At 45.1% G+C, this 27143-nt stretch overlaps 1 long non-coding RNA gene across 7 annotated transcripts in view; it reads right to left on the minus strand.

The window, feature by feature from the left end:
- The window catches only part of LOC137853359 (uncharacterized), a 484321-nt gene extending 457483 nt beyond the window's left edge, over window positions 1-26838 (minus strand). The window contains exons 1-2 of one of the 7 annotated variants that reach the window (XR_011094435.1): window positions 24199-26838; window positions 21194-21308 (exon numbers count right to left, since the gene is read on the minus strand). This is a non-coding gene — a long non-coding RNA (uncharacterized lncRNA). Of the gene's footprint in view, window positions 1-21193; window positions 21309-21477; window positions 21714-23147; window positions 23339-24198 lie in introns of those variants that run through there. The other 6 variants (XR_011094436.1, XR_011094434.1, XR_011094430.1 and 3 more) reach the window with 6 other exon arrangements.
- Between the last annotated feature and the right edge of the window lie 305 nt (window positions 26839-27143).

Consider the following 27143-nt stretch of genomic DNA (forward strand, 5'->3'; position numbering starts at 1 on the left):
ACAGGCAGTGACTGCACTGCCTGAGATCAGCCAAAAGCCTGCTGCAAAGAGGAAAAAACTCTTTTCTGTGTCCTCTGAGGATAAGGCAAGATATCAAGGGGTTAAGTTACAGCAAGGGAGATGGGGCTTGTCCTTAGGAAAAGCTTTCAAGCAGTAAGAAGAGTCCCTGCTTTGGCACAGACCGCCTGAGGAAGGGTGTCCAATTTCTGTTCCAGGAGGTTTTTAAGAACAGGTTTGCCGCATATCTGTCAAGGAGGGTTAGATCTAGTTGATCCTGCCTTGGGGAAAAAGACAAGGCTAAATAACTTATTGTCCTTTCTAGCCTCGTTTGCTGGGGCTCAGTGACACATCTTGCTATACTAATACCAACCACTAAACTAGGTAGAGTTAAAAAAGCGCAAGCTTCTAGTAGTGCAGCCCAGTAAACTCTTTGTATATAGGAAGAGTTTAATAGCACCTAAGTGCGAAACTTATTCTACAAATCCTGACCTAGAAGTCTGCAGGAGCCTTGATCCCCGGGTTTCTTAGACCTGAGCAGAGCTGGGTGCTGATAATCCCTCCCCAGTTTCCAATTTCAGGCCTCAGGAATGACTGTAAGAAAAAATGGTGCTGTCCTTGGAAGGCTTCCTACACAAAGAGCAGTATTTGTCACTACCTGGTACATACAAGTATAGCTATAACATACAAAGCACATAAGAACAAATGTTAAAAGCTAGGAAGTCCCAGCCTAGCTGGTAGCGCTTTTACAGCGAGCAAAAAGAAAAATCTCAGCAGCTCTGACCAGATCCTGAATCAGCATAAATTCTTTAGACCACTACTAAGATGGTGTTGTCAAGTTTAAGCTAAATTTATCATGTGTATCCACTGCAACAGTGAGTCAGTTATTCCTCCCTGATTGCTGAGGTTTGTTGTTGTTTTGTTGTTATTGTGTTTAATCACTTTTGCATCTTGCCAAATAAAAGCAGAAAGCTTTGGAGTATTTGCCAACCACTGGTACAGGTAGGTAAACAGATCTGAATGCTTGTGGTCTCCTTCATTTGAAACTTGGCCCTCGGTTTTCCAAACAATGCCAAGGGAATAATTTGGTATTTTTAGTTGTCTTAGAAATATCCAAGCCTTGCATTTTTAAATACAGAAGGCAAGCTTCAGATTAGGCCCTTCTGATTCCATCAGCTTTTACTTATTATTTTTAAATGGCCTTTAGGGAGGTTTTTTTGTTCCCCTTTATGATTCAACCTCTGTTTTCACTGCTAGCTAGATCTGTTGCCTCTCCACAGAATACCTACAAAACAGACACACTCTCAGGTGTTACCTCTGAAATAAGAGCTTGTGTTCAGCTGTGGAGAACACCTTTTGGGTATAAACAGCTAAAGAAAGGCTGTAGCACCTCATCTCGCTTGAGATGCTTGTCACAAGAGTAACCAAGTATATTTTAATTTCCATACCATTAGGCCACTGCCAGCATTTGATCAACTTGTTCTTCTGTAACATTGGGAGCTGACAGATACACAGTTTGTACCACTTCTGGTCTTACTTAAGAGGTGAGCGCAGTTGTGAGCAGGTAACTATCTCATTATTAGAAGAGTCACTGCAGTCCTGTGTCATCCTCATTGCTGGTAAGAAGAACATCCATGGAAAAAAGGAGAATCAACATAAGAGACTTGGAAGAGAGCATATTCTAAGGAACACTGGAAAAAAAGAGAATATACACAGAGTGAAAAAAAGAAAAGAAAAAAAAAAAAAAAAAGAAAGGAAGCCAGGGTTAGAAATAGCACATGAAAGTGACCTCTGTCAAGTCATCTCAAAAGAGCCAGAAAGGTGTCTCCTTGGCTCTACTTCTGTGAAGCAACAGCTACATCCAGTGGTCACTGGAGCTAATTGACACGGGGTCCTTGCCAATATCTTCAGCGACATGGGGGCTTGGGGGTGGGGGAATGTTTTAGTTTTCAATGCAACAGCTCCTGTTTCTGTTCTCAGGCCTGCCCTGTCCCCACACAGTTCTAGTTTAACTACAGGCGACAGCCCTAACTACCACAACCCGCAGCAATCATGTATTCTGCTTCTAATCCCTCTTTCGCACAGGAAAATCAATTCCGATTTTAACAGCCTCCCAGCATACCTTAAGGGAAGGTATCTGCTGGTGATGCATGTGCCAGTTCAGGGAAACCTGGTGGCTGTTTAAGGACAGTCGCCTGTTCTGCAGCGGAGTTTGCTCCATCCATCCAGTCCCACTGTCAAAAGCTCCCGAACGCAGCACTTCCAACACTCAACAGCCTGAAGAGGAAAGGCACAGCAGGAAAAGAAGAGAAAAAGCACAGCGGGGCAGCCTCACCCAGGCAGAGATGGCCAGGTCAGAGCAGAGTCACCTCTGTGCAGCACCGCACCCAGCACACAACAGCAAAGGGCAAAGTGCCTCCGGGCATCCTTGTCTGGGCAGAGGCAAAGCCAGTGACAAGGCAGCAATTGGTGTTCAAATACACAGGAAAGACAGGGAGAGACACCGCCTTGCTCCCCATGCAGCATCTCCCCAAGATGCCACGTGTGCATCCAGGCAGGAGGCCGACAGCCTGCCCTTGGGCTGGGCACCGCTGCTCTGCAGGAAGCCAGAAGAAAGCCCGAGCAGCCCAGCGGTTACATCCTCCTGCCTTTCCCACAGCTGGCTTCGTATATTTAGTTTGCCAAGTTGTGAAAGGTATGCAAAGTGCCTGTTTCAGGGTTTCCCAGCATGACAAACATAGAAGCTTTTTAGATCTGGCCTGCAGCACGCATCCAAAAAGCCTAACAGCGTGTTTCAGAGCAGGGGCAGGCACTGCCTAACTAGTTCAAGAGAAGGAACCTTCTTCTGGTTGGTAATCACCATCACTCTTCCTCCGGGATTCTGCATGAGACAGAGAAAAGAAAATATTCTGTCTCATCACCAGGCCCCTCCAGCTCCAGCAACACTCTAATTCCACTTGGATGGGGATTTCATCCTCCCCGCGCACCACAAAACACTTTCCTAAGGAATGGAGCAAGTCTATGGCTGTGAGGGAAACACTTCCCACTATCATTCCAAACCCTGCTACATCAGCTGGTGTCAAAATCCTTCAGCTACATACACGGCAGGGCAAACGCTCGCGTTTTGGAGGCTGACTGCATTCATTCATTCCCTTTTCACAGTCGTGCAGAGAAGCGGCTTTGGTCAGAGCTGTTTTTTACCCCAAGGAGAGCGCATCTCTCACAGTGTGGGGGAAATGGCACAGGGCAGGAACGAGAGCACATAAGAACAGGGCAGGCAAAAAGCCCTACCTCAGCCTGTGGCCCCAGGCAGCGTTATTGTTCCTTCCTGGCTTCTTCCACAGGAGCTCAGGTGTTTAGTGTTGCTCACCGCATTAACAGGAAAGCGCTGGAAGATTTTAAGGAGCTAAACGCAGACTCAAAATGGATCAGAAGTATTTGTGGCTATTTCTGCTCAGTCACTCCATTGAAAATCGATTTTGTAACGTTAAGTATAAAAACATCCCTGTTATGCAAAAACTGTTCCCTCCTCTCAGCTCGAGAAGCAGCAGCACATGATTTTCCAGTACCCAAGGTGCAGGTGTAGCACACTGGAAACGTGTTGCCGAAGGGTGCTGCCTCCACATGCTCTTCACAAGACTTTTCCTCCCCCCAGAAAAGCCAAACAAAAAGAAAAAAAAAATCACTGGTGAGGCAGCAGGAGATAGGAATTTGTTGTGTGTGTACAAATCCAAACAGCACATAGCACAGGGACAGAAGAAAAGTACTTTGCTACCTGGGGGCAAAAGGCAAGCCAAGCCCTGGGAGGCAGCTTTCATGCTCGTACCTGATCTCCTGGGAACCGGCTTTTAGGCACAGGCTCCAAATTTCCCAGCTGCACTACTCCGTCCAGCAGTGCGAACCACACTGGAGGAGGCACACAAAGCATCATCTTTCCTCCTCTATCCTCTCCCGAGGGAGGGGAAAAAATGTGGTCCCCATCTACCAGTTTCTATTATTGTTTCTTTTTGTGCTCAGCCTGATTTGCCCACTGGGGGATACTTACAAGTCTGAAGAACAAAGCAGAGATGGCACTCTGCTCCTACTCGCAGTGTTTCTATGCCTGCCTGCCCGGTGCTGTTAGGAATTGAAAAGGCTTCAAAAGTTTCAAAATACCCATGATACCATCAAGCCAAAACATTTAAGGAATCTAAATAAACCTCTAAGGTTCCCGAAATCAGCTTTGTAGTTGTGCCAGCCACTGGCTGCCAGCAAAGCCAGTCTTCATCAAAATCAGAAGAGCTGGAATCAACATTTGTTGTGAAAGGGGGGGAGAAAAAGAGAAATTAAACCCAGCGTTAACTGTTAATGTATCTGCCTCCAATAAATAACGTCAAAAGGATGCAGCTGAGTAGTTCTAGGAAAAAGGAAAGATGTTTTGCCTATTAGAGGGTGCTCGAAACTAACAAAGAAATTTTTATACAAGCAGAAATCTGGAAAATGCAAGGGCTTGAGAGCCAGGGCATTGTTCACTCGAGAGAGATGCACTCGCATAACTGGAGAATTTGCCTCAAAGTCACCTCTGCAGGGCAACTGGGGGTGAGGAACAGAAATCGATCTCAGGGCTATAATTAGGCTTCCCAAATGGGATGCCTTTTTGTTGCTCTAGTTGTTCTTTTGAAGAAAGAAGTTATTACTGGTCTAGAAGACGTGAGCTTCTGGTGCAGGAATGATCCCCCTTGTGTGGGGCAAGCAGTGGAGCCTCCTACAGCTGGAGCACAGCCCTGTAACAGAAGGGGCTGTTCTGGGCCAAATGACAAACCTTGGCAGGTAGAAACTTCACCCAGTGGGACAAGGAGGGGAAGATTTGGGTTGGTCGATTTGCCAACTGATAGGATTCTTACAAAGAAGGAAGCTTTCAATACTTGGACCTTCCTCGTGGAGGAGCATCACCTCCTCATTTCTCAGTTGGCTGCAACACAGCTCTGACTTCTGGCTGTATGAAGCTGAGGACTACCAACTACGTTTGAGTTGACAATCCTGCAGTTTCAACATTTTTCAACATTCTTCAAGTGCCTCAGGAACCAATCAAAAAAAAAAAAAATCAGTGTTATACCTGAGAGGAGTTTTGAACCAAGCCATTTACACGTTTTTCCTGATGGAGATGTCTGACTTCCAACATTAACATACAATATTCATCAGAAAAAAAAAAAAAAATTAAGTCCTTTTTTAAAGTTGTCACAAAAAAAAAAAAAAAAAGAGTATGCCAAAAATCGTTTCCTAAAATTGTTTCCTATGCAGACTGCTTTTTTCCCAGCAGTTAAAATGGAATTGAACTCCAAAGGTTTTAGACATCCAAAGGAGCTCTGCTTCCTCTCCAGGGGTTAATCCCCCAGCTCAGAGCTGTACCACCTGCAGGCTCCTCGGCCTCACATCTCCTCTGACACTAGCACATTGCAGCAAGGATGAGCCTCACCAGGAGGCAGGTGACTGCTTCCCCCGGCCCCCTTCCCTGTTCTAACAGCATCCTTTTCTCCAGAGGAACAGCTTGCAAGTTCAACAGCTACAGAGCATTTCCAAGAACGGGGCTGTGCAGGAGAGATGCTAGGGCACCCGAATTCTGGAAGGTCCGATCCTCATGAAGGGGATGAAACTGAGACCTCCAGAAAATTAAGCAAAAGGACAATACTTCACCATGAGAAACTTCAGCACCAAGCACAGTCACCTCTTTCCTTAACACTAAGGTCAGTCACATCCTCTCCGAGTTAAGTGGCTCATTCAGATTCAAGTTCCTGATTATTTTGGAGCCCTCAGTTGAAGAACAAAGGTTAGAGCATGCAGCCATGTCAGGACAAGAAACCATGGCGTCTTTTTTTCCTCTTGCTACTGCAGCAGCCAAGAATTTTTTTCAATATAGTCTCTGGCAAGAGACAAGTAAACATGCAACCAATTTTCATCCCTAGGGTTTACCTCGTTGACCTTCGTATGTGTAAATGAGCGTGACTATCTGGGCAAAGAGATCACACACATCCTACTCTTAAATGAGGGTGAGGGATTTTGCACCAAGGTCTGGTAGCCCAGCAGCTCTGTGAACTTACTTGCTATAATGGCCATGAACGTGCTGACGTTGTTGAGGTAATCTCTCCCCAGGCTACATCTTTTTCTTTACCTTTCCCTGATTCTTTTTTCCCTTTCCAGTTTTTTTCCCAGCCTCATTTTTTCCACTCTAGAAGACCACAGTCTTTGCCTAGAGCTGGACAACGCCTCCTTATTATTAAGCCGTATGCTCATTTAGCTAATCTTCTAATTACCAGCGTTAACATCTTGTCTAAACTTCCGTAGTTGAGCAACGTAACTACAAGATTAAGTCCAATTTCTGCTTGAGAAGGGAAGAAAAAACCCCACCACCTTCTTGCATCAAAAGGGATTCCTAACCCCACGATCAGCCTTGCCAACAGCTCGGAAGGGAAGTTTACACATCCTGAAGTACGCATCTGCCCAAATATACACAGCCATCGGCACACAAGATAACGCAAGAGACGAGGAGCACAGCTTGTGCCAAGGTCACTTCGTGGCTGTTTTAAAGGGTGATGCTCCCTCTTCAGATTTTCTTAGCAAAAGAAGAAAAAAAAACGTTGTTAGTTCTGAGGATGATTACAGCTGCTACCCTAAGGAACAAAGGGCAGTTTCTCGGCTTGACTCAGTGTTCCTTTTAAAACTGCTTTATTGGTTGTATTAATGGCTCTGTATTTTTCCATTTAAAAAAAGAAATGAAATTAGTTTTTATCCCTGTCATACTTCAAGCCAGGCCCTCAATTCCCAGTCCTGGCTGCAGTAGAGAGAGCAGCAGAGATGCGAGCCCTCTTTGGGCTTGTGTATCCTGCCTTGGGACCGAGCTGAAGATGTCCAAAGCTGATGTGCATGAGGCATTACTGCTTGCACTAACACTCTCAGACAGACCCTGGAACAAATACCCCTTGTGCTGAAGGTGGGACGTGTAATACACCCTTACCATTGATTTACATGCATCCTGCAACCTACAGCAGCCCATCGGTGTGTGCTCGAGGGCTTGTTTTACAGGCCTGGCTGCGCTATCTGCTGCAATCAGACACCAGCCTGCGCTTCCAGCCCCATGCTTTGGATTCCCTGTGCCCGGTCAGGCCTCTGAACCCAAGCAACATTCAGGCACTGTCAGCCTGACCTCCCTAGCACAGATGCTCATTGTTTAGGATCTTTATTTTGTGATGCTGAACCTACAGCCTATCCTTTGGAAGCTGGAAGCATGGTGTCAAATCCCCAGGTTCCCTGGTACTCCACGGAGCAATATTCTCATACAATACCTTGGTTCGGGGTTTAACTCTTCAGTGCCTTGCTGGGAAGGATTGCCTGGACAGTGTTTTGCTCAGAAACAAAGCACTGGAGTCATGGACCAGGGCAAGAAATAACAAACGCTGACCTGTATCCTCAGGTGTCCATATTGCATACGGTCTCTTGGGTTGCATATAGTGTCCTTTAACTACCTTTCAATACCCCACCTCATTTTTTCAGTCAGACTCAAGCCTCTGGCCAAGGCGTTTGGCATGTCTTCCCCACCACAACAGCCTCCTGAGCAAAACGGACAGCACACAGTCAAATAACTACAGCAAAATACATTGGAGCTGGTGGGCTCAAGTAGGCAGTTCAGATACGCATTAATTTAATCACAGCTTAGAGCACAGAACAGCAAAAGCCCAGAGCTTCACGATGTGGCCTATATGCTCCCCGTGCACACGTAAGTCTCATTAAAAGTTAATGGGAGCTGTGTGCCCATCGCATGGGAAGCATAAACTCTGAACAGCAAAATGCACCAGATGTTTCCCAGCATTTCCCAAACAATTCATACTGGCTTCCCTCCTGCTGGGAAGCCATACCTGACAGGACAGCTGGACACAGGGCCTGAATTCCTGCATAGGCACTGAGAGCTCCTCCTTACCCAGAGACTGACAAGATCAAGCAAGGCATGAATGGCTTACACCTCCTGAAAAACCTCCAGGAGTTTGCTAGAGTTCAGAAAGAGATGGGAAAACACATGATATTTAACATCCTCCCGCCTCACCCCCCATTTTTATTCTGTCCTACCCCCACTAAGAGAATCCTAAATCCTCCAGGCTTTGCATCAAAGCCCATAAAGCACTGCATTCCCTAAAGCCATTTCCACTCTGCTAGGAAAAAATAAAAATAAAAGTGACAAGACACGCAAAGCGAAAGATGCGGAGTTCCACCTGCTACTGACACGGCTCTGCTGCTAAAAGGAAGGGCTCAGCTTTCAGAGCCAGCAGAACCTTTAATCCCAGGTGCTTGTAAGACAGGGAGGTTGGAAGAGACAGTGGCGAGTCACTTTTGTGCAGCTTTGTGGGCTGTTAAGCCCATTTTATCTACAGCATCACAAGTCTGGAGATGCTGACTCAGCATTAGCCACACAACTTAAAGCCAGGCTCACAGGGAGAAAGTCTGCTGGGAAAACGGCTGCTGACCGCTTCCAGAACCCAAGATCCGAGCTACACGCTGAGCCTTTGGTCTCCGAAAAGGTCAGCAGATATTCGCAACGCGCGGTAGCTCTGCCTGCTCCTTCCTTGTTGTTTTTTTTTTTTGCTTCTTTACAGCACGCAGACTCCTACAGCATACAAAGTGTTCCCATTGTGCTGCAGCCTCTCTGAGCGCTTTCTGCAGACACTGCTATGAATACAGTCAAGTGGTATTAAAGAAGTGTGAGGGAAGCTGGAAAGAAGCCAGGCACGATGGAGAACTCAAAGTCAGCTTGCAGAGTTTGGGGAATAATTCTGTCAATTGCCACTTAGCGGAACACCGGGTATTTGTGCAGCATTTTGTTATTATTTTCAGGTCGGTCATGCTGTTCAGCATGCTGACGTGTCTTCAAACAAGTAGAAAAAGGTAAGTGGACAATAAGCATGTCAACTATTGTCAACTAAGCAAAGCCTCCCCTCCTTTCAAAATAGTAATAAATAGTTTGATGTGCTTCCAGCTCCGATAAATAGCTTTCCCATTCTTATCCTGCCAAGCAGACATATTGATCGGGAACCAATCTAGTAGGAGAATTCACCAAGAACCCCATTCAGAGCATGTAAGATATGCTGCCTCTTGCATAGAGCGCTAAGGAAAAATGAGCGTTTTTATCTCTGAGCACATGCACTGCAGGAAAATGAAGTTTATTCCCCAGGAAATATGGGAAACTCCATGTTTCTGTGCTGCATGCATAACACACCAGGTTTTCCATATAACATTTGGGGTTGGTACAGACCTTATTAAATACAACGCTGGCAGTCAACACGTGCTGCATTCCCACATCAGCTGTAAATAGTGGCACAGGAGAAGCCTGCAAAAGTGCATCCCCCTCCAGTTCTCCCCTCCTTGTGGGCAATCCTGGGGACATGCACACAAACCAGCATTAACAAGGGGGGAAGCCAAAGGAAGGTGACATGTTTACTGCTTTACCCTTAAGCTTATTCCAGCTACTTGTTTTTAGGAGGTAAAAGCAGAGAAATTCTCCCCTTTGTGTGTTCTCCTCGCTCTTCTGCTTAAAGCACTGCATGACCAGCTGGAAGGGAAGTCCCAAGTGAGCACGATGATCCTCTGCTGGATCAGATCTTCAACATCCCATTAGAGCAGCCAGCCAGCACCTTCTCTGCCTTGCGTAGGACCCTGCTGGAGGGTCCTGTGCACCCAACACATCAAGGTGGTTTGCAATACCTCCTCCGTGGCAGGAGCACAGCACACCACGGAGTGGGTGGAAGCATGGTGCTGGGGCCTCAGCACTCGTGCGGGTCATGTAACCAGCTGGAACCCATTTCACAAGTGCCTACAGAAGTTCCCAGAGCTGATGGGAAGCCAGTGCCATTATAAGCACACAGGTCAAACCCGCAAACCAAGCTGGTGATTTTTCATTTCATCTCAGCTTTACTGCGCTGTGATTTATTACCATCTATTTTTTCCTTCTTCTGCCCAAGCTAGAGTCGGTCACCTGAAGCACGGGGATCACCCGACCACGGACGTTGGCCCTGGGGAAGAGAACTGAGACAAGCCCACTTACGTTTGGGGAAAAAACAGGTTCATAAATGTAAAACACACATGAGGCAGAAGTGTGATCACACTTTTTCCACGTAAATAATGTCATACTTGTGAGGAGGGGGCCCTCGGTGATATTTCATGAATGGGCTCATTATGTTGCACCTGACCTACAGATATTTCAATTGCATTTTTATTTTACTATTTTTCTTATTTACTTTTGCCTAATGAGTTGCTTATAATCAAATGCTTTATGATGCTAAATCTCATTAAAACACTTCATTCTGCAGGGGTGTAACCTAAGTTTTAATCAATCGATAGGTGTTTGTACAGGAAGATCCCTCTGTGATACTTAAACATCAAGCAATGCCCCGAGTAGGGGAGAAGGGAGCTATCTGCAGGTATTTGCAGAGCCCCAGATGGCCGGAGTCTTCAGAATAATTTAGGCTTTCCTTTTATCATCATCATCTCTTTACAAGTAGAAAAGCAAGAGCTGCGCTCGCAAGAGTGGGCCAGGCTCCAGATGGAGGCCCTGTGGAAGAATTTGCACAGAGTCTAGGTTAGCTCAGATTCACGTTGGCCTCCAAGAAAAACATTCGGGAGAAACATTAAATCCTCTGAGGGGAAATATTAACAGATAGTCATGAATGGAAACTGATTATTAATTATTTTTTCTCTCTCTTTCTCTCGGTTTTATATTTTTAGTTTAAAATGTCATGTAAAGCCTGACTTTGATAAAAATGGCAGGAAATGTTCCTTGCTCAATTAAATTACCACAAAGACCAGCTTAACATCTGCTTGGCAAGCCCTTCATAAATGCATGGCATTAATATTTAATAAAAATATCTATAGCTTCGGTTGGTACTGGAGACATTTCACACTTTGCTCACACATGGTGTTTCATATAATTATTCTCTAAAGGCTGTCACTTCAGTCCTTTAGCACAAGGAAAGTTGCAAGGATGATTAAGTACATAAAGTGCATCTCCTAGGACATACTCTTCCTCCCGGAGATCATTCCTCTTGGCTCTTACATAAAAGGGAGAAGCACAGAAAGGGGACCCAAACTGGAGGAAAATAAGATAGATCTCAATACTCTCAGCAGTATGATTTGAGTAAGTCAGTGTTGGTAGGTTCAAATGATTCTCTACAAAAGCAGAAAGCACTCATATGTAGGAAAAAAAAACAATGCGATTCCTTACCACTGTTCAGTCAAAACATAATGGACTCAGAGAGCTGCACCCAAACCTGATTACTTATCAGCTTCATTTACATTAAGTATGATACACTGATGCATGCAAGGCCACCATGCATCTGCTACACCACCTCAAAGCCACCCAAATCCTCTCAACACCTTCGCTTCCAGCAGCCAAAAACTGCAAAGTGTCCAACAACAAGAGCTTGCAAGACGTCCCAACCCCAGAGGCTACCCCGTGGCAAGGTCAGACTAAATCAAGACACTCAAAAGCAGGTAAGAAAATGGCAGCATTACCAGCTCAGCTCAGCCCCACATTCTGGGAGAAGAGATGACCCCAGGCAGCCCCACCGCAGGGAGGCAGCAGCCAGCACTTCGGGGCACCAGAATATCCACACAAAGCCAACCAGCAACAAAGGGCAGCGCAGGAGCCACATCGAGGATGAACAGAGGAGAAATGACACTGGACAGTAAGGCAAGCGTTAGCCATCTGGTTTCAGGGTAACATTCAGGCCCACACAGTCCCAGGAGAAGACTGCACCATCTTCCTGCCCGGCAGCTGTATATAAGTCCTACTGTGTTGTTCTCCACCTCCACCATCCCATTATAACTCTTGACATTATGGTCACTCCACAGAAATAACCCTAGATGATGTACAAAGCAGACATCAGTACTGTGTTGAAAGCTATCTGTATATTTGATATTCATAAGAGTTCTGGGAGAAAAAGTAAAAAAAAAAAAAAAAAGCTACACAAAGCTTCCCTCCATGATCTTGGGTATCTTGGGCACTGCCTGAAGATACCTCAGTGGATCTGTGGAGTCTTGTAGAAGTTTTCCAGTAATGAAAACAAAAACACGCAGCTATGTTTAAAACAAACAAAGATACACAGAACTGTCTCAGATTTCCTTCAAGGTGAGCTTTATTAATTAGTAGCTGCAAAATAATAATAATAAAAAGCCAGCAGCCAATCACTCCCAGCAACAAAGTCTGAAATTGTAGCCATCTCTGTGCATTTCCGTGCTTAGTCAAAACTCATTATTCTAAGACAAAAATCTCTGTGGAGGAAACAAGCACCCCTTTGCCCTGGGACAGGACCAACTGCCCTGCATGCTGAAGGGGTACAACTGAATTCCCATTCATCTTGTCCAGATGCTCAAGTGCATTTGGTAGCATACTCTCAAAAAATCAGTGACTAATGAAGTTTGGCTGGTGTTCATGGGCTTCCACTGCAGGATTGACAGAGATATAGATTAACCTTGCAAAAGGTTAAAGGCTGAAGACCTATTAAGGTCCCATCCAGGCCGTACTCATTACTGGTCTGTAACTACCTAATGGTACTGCAAAATCCTGTACTTAGAGTAATCTGCAGGCAGATTATTCAGGATGTTTGCATGAAGCATCTCCAGCTATTAACACTTCTCATCTCTTGCCAGAAAACGGGAAAGAAAAGAATTTCCTTACATACTTGGAAAGGGATAAGCCTCATCTTAAGTCAAGCCCTGCGTTCTGCCTCCTAAAGAAGAAAGTTGTTCGTTTTTCTTTTTTTTTTTTTTTTCCTGTGAATGGGAAAGATTTTCTATCAGCTGGCTCAGGGAAGTATAACTAACCAGAAGTGATGGGATGAAACTGAGCACAGGAGGGCGGGGGGGAGAGATGGATATCTGGAAACATTTAGCAAAAGTAGGTATATTAGGCAGTGGAATAATCTCCCAAGGGAAATGGCTGAGCCCTATTGATCGAGTCTTTCTGAAATTACCTAGACAAAGGATGAAGAGAGAATTACAGCATGGTAGAGTCCCGCGTCTGCGAGGAGCAGAAGAGATGGTTTTTCAGTAAGCGTCTTCCACCTCTCATTTCCGTGGCCCCCTATTTTGTGGAGTTCTCCATTGATGGAAGTGAGTTCTGCCTGACACTTTGTGGCTGGAGAGGTGCAGCCCCACAAAGACCCCGAGCTTCCTGACGAAGTGCTCTGGCAGCCTGAAAGACTGAGCACTCTCTCCGTCAGGTCACCAAAGAGGGGTACAGACTGCAAGGCAAAAAATGGATTTCACTGAGCAAGCACAATCTTTGCCACGAGGAAAGAGTCAAGAAGTTGAGACTGAGTTCAAAGAACAATGTGAAAGAATAATGTGTTTTCAAGTGCTTGTGTCCCCTTTGAGTGACTCAGTTGTTTATTACCAAGTATGGACTTTACTGCCCCATAAGAAAGGCTACAGGGGAATACAGAACTCAAAACCCATTAAAAAGGCTTATCAGATTGGAGCTTACCCTGAGGATCTGTGTAATTACAAAAACATTGCCATAAAACCCAACGAGGAGTAATAGAAAACTTAGATAAGCTGTAATGGCATAAAAGTTACAGGCTACATCCTTGACCCAAACAGATCAACACAGCTTTCTCCAGTCAGTGGAACCACGAGGATTTGTATCACTGAAAATCTGACCCTGGCTCGGGAGCCAATTCTGTCAGTGCAACAGCCTTCATGAGCTGAGCGTAATCAAAGCTGTCCTCAGCAGGCTTCTTAGTACTCCCTTAATAAAATGTATGTGTCTGCATGGATAAATAATAGTAAAACAGATAACAATTGCTCAAAACGAAGTTATGAATTCTGCTGTTTACTTTTTCGTGGGATGTGCAGTTCAAGATTTACGCTAGATTCTTTTATTTCTTCACAGTTACCTGTCAAGGCCTGGCACCAAATGCATAAGTAGTTACACAAACCTTTGGGCCTGATTCAGTATGATTGCTCTCATTTTAGTTTTCACTGCTTTATGGCACTGAACAGCTTATTCTTGGTTAGTACTTCATACAGATGAACAAAGAAAAGATGGTAACAAACATTAAAAGTCCTGGAGATGTACCCTAAACCTACCTTCCTTCCTAAATGGTGTTTGTCACGGCAAAATGAAAAAAAAAAAAAACAAACAACAACTTTCATGAAAGTTAGGATCACTGAATTATAGGAATAGCAGCACATTCAGGTGCACTAATTTTGTTCACAATTTCTCTAGAGACCCTTCAACAGGGAGGCAACTTCCAATACTTCCCGTTCCCTAAAATGGCATTTTCTAAAGCTAAGCGCCCTGCTCAGCCTTATGGCTATTTTTCACCCAGCCTTTCTGCTTCCCCTCCTGCATTCCCAATGTTTTGCATATGGCTACATCAAAGCTCAGCATAAATAAAAGTTAACGTCCAAAGAGCTATTACATCCTATAACAGCACGCTTGTAAAGCGCATGTAAATAAAAAGTGACCTTTTATTTAAAGCTTATGATTTCGGCTCTGCAGCTTAAAAATAAATACAAAAAGATTCTCAACCAAGCTGCATTGGAACAGAAACAAGTAGGAAAATGTACACAAGCAGGGCTGCAATTTCTGCAGACTGCCTCAGGCACGCACTAAGAGAGGACTGGCAGAGATCTGTGTGGGCAAGGTGCTGGGACAGACTTTCTCCTTCATCCTTCACCCCACTGACCGAACCAAAATCTGTTTCCTCCCTGCCTGGCAGGGAGCAGGGCTGGCCCACAGCTTTCCAGCAGCTGTAATAAAATTAGGCTTAGATTCACAAGTGTTACTGCAAAGCCTGGTGTACCTCCTTTGCTCAAGGCAGTCGTTTTGGTGCTTTAAATGACCATTCTCTGCTTGGAATTTGCCTCAAAGCTGTTGGGTTCCCCAGGGATAAGGGTGCTGCTTTTCCAAACACAGGGGCAGTTTGAGCAAAGTAAATTGTGAGGGACTCCCCAATTCTGTGTTTTGCAACTCAGCTCATTCTCTATCTGTCCACACCAATTACTCAAACGTTGGCCTTACCTGCCCCAAACTCATCTCAGTCACTCTCCACCATTTTTCAGATGTGTCTGGCACCAACCAAAAAGAAAAAATTACTCAAGAGGGGCTGCCAGCTCTAGGGAGGGTAAAAACCACAGCATTTTTGCGTTAACTTAGCTCTGCATTTAGCCCTTCTTAGATACGTGAATCAGTCACTCTCTACATCACTGTCAAAACACTGCATGCCACTGGCAGCTCCAGCCGTGGCCACACCATTTTCAGACCTTCAGCAGAGCCCAGGCAAGCTGCACGCTCTACTGGACATCCCTGCCACAAATGTTTCTCCCCACGTTCTGTCCCCCTGCACATGGTAATGTTCTAATGATGTTAGTGCTTCCTTACCTTTCCCCTCGGGCAGATTTTCAGGGTCTGACAGATTTTCAGTGCTGTTCTGTGAGACCTGCTCAGAGGAAGGAGCGCACCCTATTCTTATCCTCGTCAAAGTATTAAGGTAGCAGCAGTGACATCTTTTGTAGGACATCCCCCATTAAGGTTCACATTTTCAGTGAAATGATCAGACAGCAAGTCCGCTATCAGCAGTATCTCCTCCTCAAGACTGCTGGTTGATTCCCCAGGTTAAAGTTAATGTAATTCTTTTGCTAATTAGAAGCCACAGCACATCAAGAAATAGACTAATGCACTCCTGGTTCATAAAACACACAACAAATTCCTAAAGCACTGTGATGTAAAAAGGCAAGTCACAGAAAGCTGACGCAGATGAAAGTGAGGAGAGAAGCGAGTTTTCACTCAAGAATTTTCCTCAGAGAGGGAAAAACTGAATTTCACCGCACAGAGCGCAACGGCCGAAATCCACATCACCCTGCCGAGGAAAAGTAACGCAGCCACCTGGTAGATGGGGCACGAGGTCCCTGTGGTCCTGGATGTAGCTACAGAGCCCTCAGACTATCATCCCTTTCTAAAGGGAAGGAGCTCACCTATAGACATTCAAATGTTAGGAAATACTGGAGGAACTGCAACTCACAGAACTGACATCCTAGCTGTCAATACAACGTTGGAAGTAACCCCTGATATCCTGCTCTTCCTGCCAACGAGAGGAAGACAAAGAAGTGTCTATGCAGACCTGAGGCAGCCCAGGCTTACCAACACGGTGCAGGAAAGCTGCAGCAGAGCAGCAAGGCGCCAGCGACACTCCTGCCTCTTCTGCCACAGCTCTCGCTGCAGAACCTGACCCAGAGAAAAGAAGAGCCGCAAGCAGCAACGTGTGACATCCCAGGGGCACAGGGACCCATCCAGTGGGGAGAGGCGCTCTGTAAAACCTGCTAACGTGTAGCAGCAGAGCGTGCTGAAGGGATAAAGCCAGGGCTGTCTGGGGCATCGTGCTTCTGTTTTCTAATGGTTATGGATTCTGCAGAAATGCTCATGCTTGCACTAAAGGCCCTCTCAGCAATATTCTGCAGCCTGAATAACTCTTTATTTTCAATCGTTTAATTAGTTAACGAGGTTGGGGAGAAGTCCATCTTAGGGATCATTAGTTAAGTCTTCAAAACATGGAGATTGAAGACAATTACTGTCTGAGGGAGTAGCAGAACTTCCCCACTTGTTGGTCAAATGCATAATTACACCGAGCACAAGAGCTGCACCAGCATTTGTGGTCCAGTCCTGGACCAAGCAGGGTGCAAAAGTTCCTCAATTAAAGAAATGTTGAGGTGCACAAAACATTTACCGTTTTAAACTATATTATGCTCGGCTAAAAGACAAATTGAGACATTAATGTTGATTCTTCAAAGAATATTAATTAGGTGCTTCAGGCCTCTTATAAAGTTAGAGGCTGTCTCCTTCAAATCTTTAACTCCTACTGACTCTAATTAAGGCAATGTTTGCAACTTACTAAATTCCACTGAAATGGCGAGTCCTGCTCCTGAGAAGGAACAACTATTACAGACCCTTGCCATTTTCTTGTTCCCATGCTACCAACAGCGTCACGTGTATCCTTTTCATTTCCAGCACCACAGCTACGGGCCAAAATCGAGGGCGAACATTTTTCCAAGCCTGAATGACACGGGAGTCCCTCCAGTAGGTAACAGTGCAAACTTATTAACAAGGAAAAGAGCCTGACAGTCATAAAGTAAGAGGAGATAAAGTCACCAGATCTACAGGGGAGAACAAAGATGAAAAGCATACTTGCTGGTGTAATGGACTGATACAGGGTCTGCCTCGCAATGATTTGGGGGTTCCTTAGGTAGACACAAATGTGAGCATGGCACAGCAGAACCCATTTAGAAGGAAGACTGAAGAACTGCCAGAGCAGAATTGGTGAGCCTGTGGCTGTCGTGTAGAAAATGAAGAGAGAGGCAGATGGCCAGCCTATCCCCAAGCAGCTGGTACCCTCCTGTCCCAGGGAGGTGGCGGTGTCACCGTTCCTGAGGGTGTTCAAGGCAAGGTTGGACGTGGTGTGTAAGGACATGGTTTGGTGGGTGACACTGGTAGCAGGGTGATGGTTGGACCAGATATTGAAGGTCTTTTCCAGCCTTAATGATTCCATGTTACACTGATCAGAGGCTAGAGCCTGAGCTGGAAAACATCACATGGAATGTGTGGACCAAGGTAGATAAGGCTAAGCCTTCTGCCCGACACTATGGAGCTGGATCCACCAGATATGGAAGAACAGATGGAAATGGATCCACCTCGGCCAGAACATACCTGGGACGACTGCAGCACATCTTCATGCTCTGCCATCCAAGAGCACCAGCGGCATCGCAGGAGTGCTCGGAGAGCCCCATACTCGTTGCTCAGGCTCCATCACAAGCACCAGCTTGGAGCCACCCAACACCATGGACACCACAGGCTTGCCTGTGAGATGTCCAGGCAATAAACAGCTCTTGCCAGTTCTCAGGGGTTGTGTGACTGCTTTTTTTTTTTTTTGGGGGGGGGGGGGGGGGGGGGGGAGGAGGAGGGAGAGAATGGGCTAAAGTTGCAGCAGGGGAGGTGCAGGGGAGGAAGAACTTCTTTACTGAAAGGGTTGTGAGGCATTGGAATAGGCTGCCCAGGGAAGTGGTTGAGTTACCATCCCTGAAGGTCTTTAAGAAACATTTAGATATAGAGCTCAGTGATATTGTTTAGTGGAGGACTGGTTAGTGTTAGGTCAGAGGTTGGACTCTTCCAACCTGGGTGACTCTGTGATTGTTTGCGACTTGCCTCATCCAAATCCATGGAGTAGTTCCATAAGGGCTGTCAACACCATGCATAAGTGAGCAGATCCAATGAGTATGTTGTTTTCTCCTAATGACCCCAATCAGGCCGTCTCAGTAAAGGCATTGAACCACTATAATGCATGCAACATGCCTGAGTCAGGCATGATTTTAACAGTAGATGTTACATTGCTCTACTGGACATGACTTGGGTGAGAAAGTTCAGATCTAGTTAAGCTCAGTTGTATTATCAAGAGAGACTCAGCTATAATAGAAGTAAAAAGAAAAAAAAAAAGCTGTTTGCCATGTCTGTTGTCCACCAGGAGCAATTTGTCCATTATGGCCGTATGGCCACGTGTCCGTTTTGTGAAGAGGCACGGAAGGTAAGGCAGAGAGGTGAGTCAGTCTAAAACACAGATGTGAAGTATGTCTGTGTAGATGGTTACTTCATTCTCAGATCTGCGTAGAGTTTATGCCGCAGGCCAGGCTGTTTATACCTGTAGCACTTCAATTATTTTTATAAACTATTTATTGGCAGAAATTTAAATTAAAGTACAGATCTAAACCCCACTACAGGAAGAAATGGAGTGTTCCAGGAGAACAGTCACTGTAAGAGTTTAACATGAACCTGCAGTTTCTCTGAAGCAGCTAGTTTTAATAAAGCCTGTACTCCCATCAACGCACCCCACTGGTTTGCCTTTGCTACTATCAGCTACAGCCACTCAATAGTGTGTACAGAATCACGAAGCCACTTGGTACAGACTCACACAGGTAGGTCTCTTGAGAGGATTTACGTATGAGCCACATACTGTACAGAGGACAAAGCACAAAGCAGGAGTTAACCGATCTTTGCTACTGTAAGGACTGGGTAAGTAGGAGTGGTACTCAGCCAAAAACTCCAGTGAAAACACAATGAAACTCAGCTGGAAACAGACCCAAGAAAAAGAAGAAAGTGATTGGGGAAGAAAAATACTCACAGAGCAGTTTGAAAAAAGCATTGCTAACATCAGGGTTCTTGAACAGCAAAACTGTAATAAGACTCAACACCGGGATTTCATTCAATTTCTCATTTTCCCAAAACAGAGCCGATGGGGGAATTAGGCTTTTGTCTAAGCCAGAACACAGAACTATTGCAACGAAGGTCAAACAAAGAACCAACAACTGCTTGACACCTCTGGTTTCCTGAAGTGAGCTTAAAGAATAGACTTTTACATTAATTTCAACAGGCTATCTTTTCAAAGCCTCGCTCTTATTTTGCGACCTGAGCTCTACATCTCACCATGAGCCTCTCATCAAAAACTTGAAGATTTTCCAGCCTACCATTCACCCATTCCAACTAAGATGCATGCCACACAGAATTGAGGCAGGGTTTTAAACTTCGCAGGGAAAAACGTTTCTAAAATAACATTTGTATTGACCTCCTTTTTGTCTCTTTCAGTTCTATTCTGCATAGCTTAGAGAGGCTCAAACTTCTCCCAACTTTCGTATCTCCTTACCTCCAACTGAGGCCCCTGCAGTTTCTCCATTCCAATTCCTGGATTTCCTTTCTGACCTGTGATGTCATTTCTTGTGCTACCAGTTCTTCCCAGAAAGCTGCTTCCTTAATAAAGTGACTAAGAGACACACCATTATGGTGCCAAAACAACAGTAAATTCAGTTTCTCAGGATTTGAATTGTTCCCCCTCACCCTCCAGGTTTCAGGAACCTTTCAAGAAAATATCTCCATGCAGACAGTTAGCAGAGGAAACAGCAAAGTAGTAAAATGCCAGCTCATTATACTTGAGGGGATGAGAAGATGTAACAACTGTTACATTGCAGCAGTTTTCTTAGCATTATATTAGAAGTCTGGAGAAACAAAGGTGTTTCTTGAGTTTCCAACACCACCAGAAAAAACTCTCTGCAGTACTTACAGTAAGAGACAGGGTTGCTAAACCAAAACCAAGTTTATTTGGAGGCAAGATCAACCAGCCCTGCTTACACTGAAGCATCCTTTGGTTACAAAGTTACTGAAGTAATCAGGCTATTTGTAAAGGGAATTCTCACTCAAAATTATAAATGGAAGTAAATTCAGCCCTTAACGGTTTTTGGTTTTAATATGTGACTTTCTCTGTGATGCTTCATACCCTGGTTTTGTTCTCTGCATCAAAATATGATAATCAGAAAGATAAGTTGGCCTGAACAGGCTTCCACTTTGGTTTCAGAACATTTGCTAAACTTACCTTAAGTCAGAAGGCAGATTTTTTCCCCCTGCACTTCAACTGTCAGACCCAGTTCTCTTGAGAAGTTTTAATTACAATAGTTTTGTTCACTAATAACCATGGTTTTAAACAAACAAGACTTGATCTGTCCCCACAACTGAGCTGTGATTAAGTAGAACACACTTCATTTCCTATTACAGCAAACTGCATCACCCCAAGCACAGCACAGCAGAAACTGAATGACCTATTTAGCTGAAGTTTCAGGTAATCTATAATACAGAAACAGAAAAACCTGTTTACATTTTAACAACGTCATTATACTTTCAACAGCATTTGAGTCTGGGCATTTAGATCAGCACAGTGAGCTAATTAGGTAGTATGAGTAGCTACACCTACAGAGAAAATGTTACAGGATTTGGGATAAAACCTATTAAAATTACTGCCATCCTCCCAGAGTTTTCATTCAATTCTGGATGAAGTGTTTTGTCTTCCACAGAGCAAACCACAGATCTTTTACAAAACACACTTTTGCATTTTTCAGAAGACTATTTCTCCAACAAGCTGTCAGGTAGTGCTGCGTGAATCATTTATTTTCAATTTGGCAACTGAATGAAAAGTAAAGTAAAAAAAGAAAAACCCTTCAGTTCAGGCTGAATTGAATTTGAATGGATTTAACTTTTATCTCACTGAGCCAAGAAAACCAGACTTCCAAAAAACCCACACCATTTCACTTGACATTTCCAATGAAGAAATGAAAGCAGGGCATAAAGATGACCCAGACTCACCAGGGATGATTCTTCTTTTTGCAGCCCAGGGCAAGTAGACAGGAGGCACCAGGTTGGGGTCACAGCCTCACTTTCACACAGGGAGATTTCAGCCCATCTCTTGCTTCTCCTCCATCTGCATCATAATAAAACACAGAAAGGTAGCGACATTACTCTCACTGTCCTCAAACAATATTATTAATGACAATAGTATAACATCAAAATTTAAGCAGATCACAGAGAAGGACTTTTAGGTCTATATAGGACCTTTATGATCTATACAGCAGGCCCCTCTACACACCTACCCTCAGCACACCCTTCTCTCCCTTTAGTAAAGGGAATCTCCTGTTTTTAAATAGAGATGGAACTTCCCCAAGGAAGAGAGCCAGGCCAAATTAAAACTCCAGCACAGCACGAGCCTCCTGAGGGCACTAAGGGGCCTTAATTGCCCTGATGGGCCTCACTTGTGACTTGTAACCACTTCGCCCTGCTAGGGATGGACTGAGTGCATCTCTCCTGGCCCTGCCTCACTGCTGTGTCCCATCTCACTGGCAGCAGCTCCAGCTGAGTGCCATGGGGATGAGCCCCACAGCTTTCCCCCAGCCCAGCACCACGTGGAGTGACCCCACAGCTCCTCCCAGCCATGGGGCCTGCCCCACTGCTCCAGATCCTGCAGACCCTACAGAAGAATATGGCCCAGGATGGCGGAGAAAAGAGTGCTTGATGCTATCGTGGAAAATTAAGTTATCTCATGCCAGAAATTGGAGGGAAAAAAAAATGAAAGAAAGAAAAAAACCATGCTATTTTAAGTCTTCCACTCTGCAGAGATTATATTCAGCAAGGTGCCTCTCTACAATTTGATTAGAAAAGTTTAAAAGGTCGCAACAGACCGCAGAGTATTTGCAAACTGGAAACGAGCCGACTTTCGGAGCAAGGGCTAGAAATACCTTGTCGAAGCAGCCAGTCTTTCTTGCACCTAAGACATCAGAAACTATGGGCTGACGCATGGAGTTTTATGTCTGCAAAGCATTTTCTGAGCTAGCATAATTATATTTGAAGTTGCAGCATGATATAAACTGCTTTTAAGCCCCATAAAAAGCTTGTGGTGGTCTGCACAAGAAATCTCTCTAGTGCTATAAGCCAGGTATTAGTCAAGAAAAAATGTTTTGTTTTAACCTTTCCCATCGAATACTCAGAAATTTAATCAAAGTCACCCACTTTTTTCCATATGTGTTTTTAATGTCGAGGACACATCACATGTCACGGGAAAAAATTTGCTGTCACAAATTTCAACTCGTTCTGGTTAAGAGCTATTTCTCTGGGAACAAGGGCCCCAACAGTGCTGAAAAAATACCTAAATATAGCCACGTGCAAGAGTGAAATTTGCTCCTATTACTTCAGACTCCTGGGATCAAGACACCAGGTTAGTCATAAATGCTCTCTGACATGAAGTTTTCCAAAGACACCGAAGCTTTGACTAGTAAACTATAAATTTACAAAGACCAGAAAGCCCCAGCAAACACTGAATCCTTAGGTGAGTGGAGGCAACTCCTGTGATATCATTTTATTAGCTGACTACTTTACAGCTCAGTTAGCAATGAGCATCCAAATCGAAGCATCTCTGCATTGGAAGGGATTTTGTCAGTAACTGTGAGCAATGCAAAAAGAAATATAGATTACACCAAGCTAAGTATGATAAACCAAATTATTCCCAGCTTTGTTTGCAACCACATCATTCTGCAAATGTTCTTACTCAAAGACAGGAGACAATTTGCGAAGGTTTGTGTCATGACCTGGTGATCTGTTCAGCTTGAACACGAGACGCATGAACGATGAAGGCAAAACACACGAAGCAAAAATCCAGCCACAGAGGCAGTGAAAAGCTCTACAAAGCTTGCTCTTGTGGATGGACCGCACCTATTGCTGCACGTGTTTAGGTGCAAAGCCTGGAAGCCACTCTCTTTCTGCATCCTACCTGAGGCTTTCTATTTGGTGCCATCCTTGCTGCTGCCACAACGCACTGCTGGTGCCAACAAGCAGGACGTGCCAGGAAGCATTTCTAGAAAGAGAAGACTTCTCCCAGTCCCAGCCAGCCAAGCCAAACCCCTGTGCTGGGATGACCACAGCACTGCTTGTGCCCCCCAGTGCCCCACCACAGGCTGCTCCGCTTCATTTTGGGGAAAAGGCTTTCACCTGCAGGGGTAACGATGCTCCAGAGGAGCTGGAGGACAGCTATAGGAAGATCAGCCTGAGGTTCCTGCCACTGCAACTCTGTAAGCACCTTGCTTAGGACGTGCTCCAAGCCTTTGACAGCCAGCCACCGAATAAAGATACTATCTGACCAGCAGTGAGCAACCAGCTCGTTAGCTAATAGCCTGAGGGAATCCGAGGGCGTTTTATGCTCTAATACTCTGTTCATTAACTGTAGTAACAACCAATTTCAAGGTGATTATTGCTATTATAAGCTATGATCAATTTTTTAAACATGTTTCCATTTTTTTTCCCAGCCTAAAGCCGCAGCATTAGAGCTAGGGGAGCAGCTGTGTTGAGAATTAGACTTTTCCCCAGATTAATATCTGATTTTCCATCAAAGAGAATACAGGACACATTCTGTTAGGTTTCTAATTGTTTCTACCATAAACCTCCAGCACGCTGAAATATGATCTCTAATAATTTTTAGTTTGAACTTCCTATACATAATCCATCTGACTAGATGGTCCTCAGCAAAAGCCGTTAAAGCAATTTGTTTCACTTACGTAGAGGAATAAATCAGTGCTTAATTATCTGTGGTTTATTATTAACAGCACTGGTGAGCTGACCATATGCCATGACTTCATCTTTTCACACAGAAAAATGAGAATATACTGATTGTTTTTATTATGTCTTTCAACACCCAGTCAGTGTTCCAGTGAAATGAAGACGGAGAGTTGTGCAATGTTACTCAATGATAAATAACAGCACGCTGCGATTCTTTGCCCTTGCTTTTAGGATTCACCTTTATGTGCTCTATTAGTGGAAATACTTACTAGCGTCTTGTACAGCAGCAGAAGGCTGTTTCCAGGAGATGAATGGCATGGAGCACAGCACTTTTCTTCGTGGGCCTTCAAATAGACTGGCTTCAAAACATGGCATGTGTTCAACTCCAGAATGCTTGAGACCCGGTATGGATTTAATGTAAAGGCCAGAGAGACACACCTTCCTGATTTTTCAGACTTAATTGAGTCCATGCTGCAAACCCTTATGAAGTCAGTGGAGTACCAAATAACACAGGTTTTGATCCGCTGCCAGGGCAGCCTTCGACTCTTTAGTAGACACAGCGGCAAAATAAAACTTTCTTGAAAACATTACGGATTGATGAACTGCTTTGGCATGAGTCCAGCTGCCCAGACTTTCCCTACTCCAGATAGACCCAAAATGAACCGAAGGTTCGTGGAGGCGCAGACCTCCGAATGAGGAAGGCAGGTAGGGCATAAACCCAACCCGGCCAACAGCAGGTGCTACACATGCGTTGCAACAGGAGCGGAGAGCCTTCAAGTTCAAAGCCAGCTAAGAAGTTGTTCCCTCCTGGGAACAGGAAAAGGCTAGCTTGCATCCAACACGCTTTTGGGAAAGGTGGGGATCCTTGAGGTCTTTGAACATGCAGATTGGAGCAGACGTTGCTCAAGTGCCAAAGAGACGCAAGGTGCCCATCAGCCAGCAGGGCCAAGGAAATCAGCAGGTTCTGGTGAAACACCCAGCCAGGAGTCCACCCCTTGGCCATCTGTGGTTTGGAGTCAGCCTCCCGAGCAGCACCTCCTGCCAGCTCCGCTCCAGGGGCTGTGAGATGCCGATGGACCATAAAGAGACCCTGATCATCAGTGGGCATTTCAGGGGGTCATGACCACCTGGAGGTTATGTCCTTTTTAGAGCACTACTTACCTACGTCAAACTACATATTGGGAAGGAAAACGAAAGCGCTGCGAATTCACTGGTTCATTTGTGGTGATGGAGAGGGATGAGGGTTCAATTCAGCACAGGAAAAGGAGGCTTCCTACCTGAGTCTTTCTCCAAACCTTAGCACTAAATTAGAACATCCCCAGATGTGGGGCAAGGCTGTGACAAATCCTATAGCTTTGGGAAAAAAAATCCTTCCATGCATGCATTTTCTGGCTGTTTGTTCCCTTCAAAACTGGTTGCACCTTCCAAACAAATCTCACATTTACCAACTCCCAACACGGAGAGGAATGGGAACCACATCTCTTCTCTTCTAACACTTTCAGGCTCCCCATCCCACAGTGTCCCCATTGTGGCAGTGGCAAGCAACAAATTGCCGTTCCTGCAACGTGATGGGGGTGGGAGACAGGCAGGGCATTTCCACTCTCCTCCCTGCTTTTCCCCCCTCAGATCAGGCACATTCTAGTTCTTCTCAACCTCAGCACAACAAAATTCAAATCAGCCCCCGCAGCCAAGAAGCCCTGAACCAGACCCCTTAAATCAGTGTCCTAATCAGGATACAGATGAACAGCCATGTGCATCGCCATCTATAATCTCCGTACCTCCAGCCTGTTTGCTGTCACAAGTCATTCGTTTGAGGCTTCTGTGGAGCCTTAAAGAACCATTTGCAACTTGTTTTGTTGCTTTTTTCCCCTTAATTGGCTCTGGATAAACTCTCAGCTGCCTGGGCAACTCCAGTCTTATGACAAGGGGAGGAACACGTTAGCCTTGCCTCTGGCACGGCTTGATTTTCAGAGAGGAAGGCAAGAGGCTGCACAAACCCATGGCGTGAGTAGCAACAGGCCTGGCTTTGCAGGAGCCCAGTAAATCTTTAGTTCTTTTCAGATTGTTGAAGAGCTTTCACCTGAAGGAAAGGCACAACCCAACACCTGTGAGAAGTAACCTGAACAGTGTAGCTCATCCACAGAGCTCAAAGGGCGACATGAGTGGAAATGGAATTCAGTACACCAAGGCACGATCCCGTAGGAGGCACTGCAAACATGGGTAGGCTGACCAAGAAAATCAGACAGGATCATCACATGGCTCACATCAAGACATTTCAGCTCCAGAAGAGCAAGCTGGTACGCTGACCCTGCGGAGCATTTCAACATGTGCACGTGTTTAAGCAACGGCACGCTGCAGTGGCAGTGTAAGGGAGACAACGCCAGGTTACATGGAGGCCACTCACAGCACGAATACTCCCAAGCGCTTTGCTGGATCCAAGCCTGAGATGCCTGGCCCTCAGTACCTGATCTAACTATCTTTCCTCTCTGCACAGGCATTATGAATGAGATCTAGAGGTAGGATTTGTTCAGTAAATGGGAACAGGACCTACATGTGACACAAAGAGCTATTAACCCAGCATCAGGTAATAAAATCAGCCTGTTTCCCTGTTTCTTTTCTTAAGTATCAACCAAATGGAAAGGAAAAGGTTGTTTCTTCCAAAAAACATCCGCTACCCATTTTTATCAAATATTTTGCTGATCTCTTAATCATCACATTCATCAGTTGCTGGATTTCATCTCATTTTCCATGGCTCTTGGCACCTGTGTGTGGTACTACCGATTCATGGCAGCGGCATGTTCATCTCCAGCTTCCAAGCGCTGCTGGCCGGCACCCTGTACTTTCGGGTGGTTCTTCACTCCAGCAAAAAGAACAGCTTCCAGCGTAATCAGGTCATCCATGAGCAAGGGAAAAAGAGAAATGGAGATTTGTTAACACATACATGTAGAGGGGTGATATATCAGTGGAGAAAGGGTATCTAGGCCAGTTCCTCAGCTGGTGCAAATCATTGGATCATCAGTGAAGACCACAAGGCTGTGTGATTCACAGCAGCCTAAGACCTGGTCTTAATTTTCCTCAGCCCGGCGTCTCTGATTTACACTTGTGCTGAGCAAATGACACAGGGTGGCAAATGCTATCAGGCTGATTGATACTGTAAACCAGGAATAAACGTGCACAAAATACAGAGGCGGTGAAGAATCAGGCCCCGTGTGTT

The sequence above is a fragment of the Anas acuta genome, chromosome 3, assembly GCF_963932015.1.
Source record: "Anas acuta chromosome 3, bAnaAcu1.1, whole genome shotgun sequence".
NCBI lineage: Eukaryota > Metazoa > Chordata > Aves > Anseriformes > Anatidae > Anas > Anas acuta.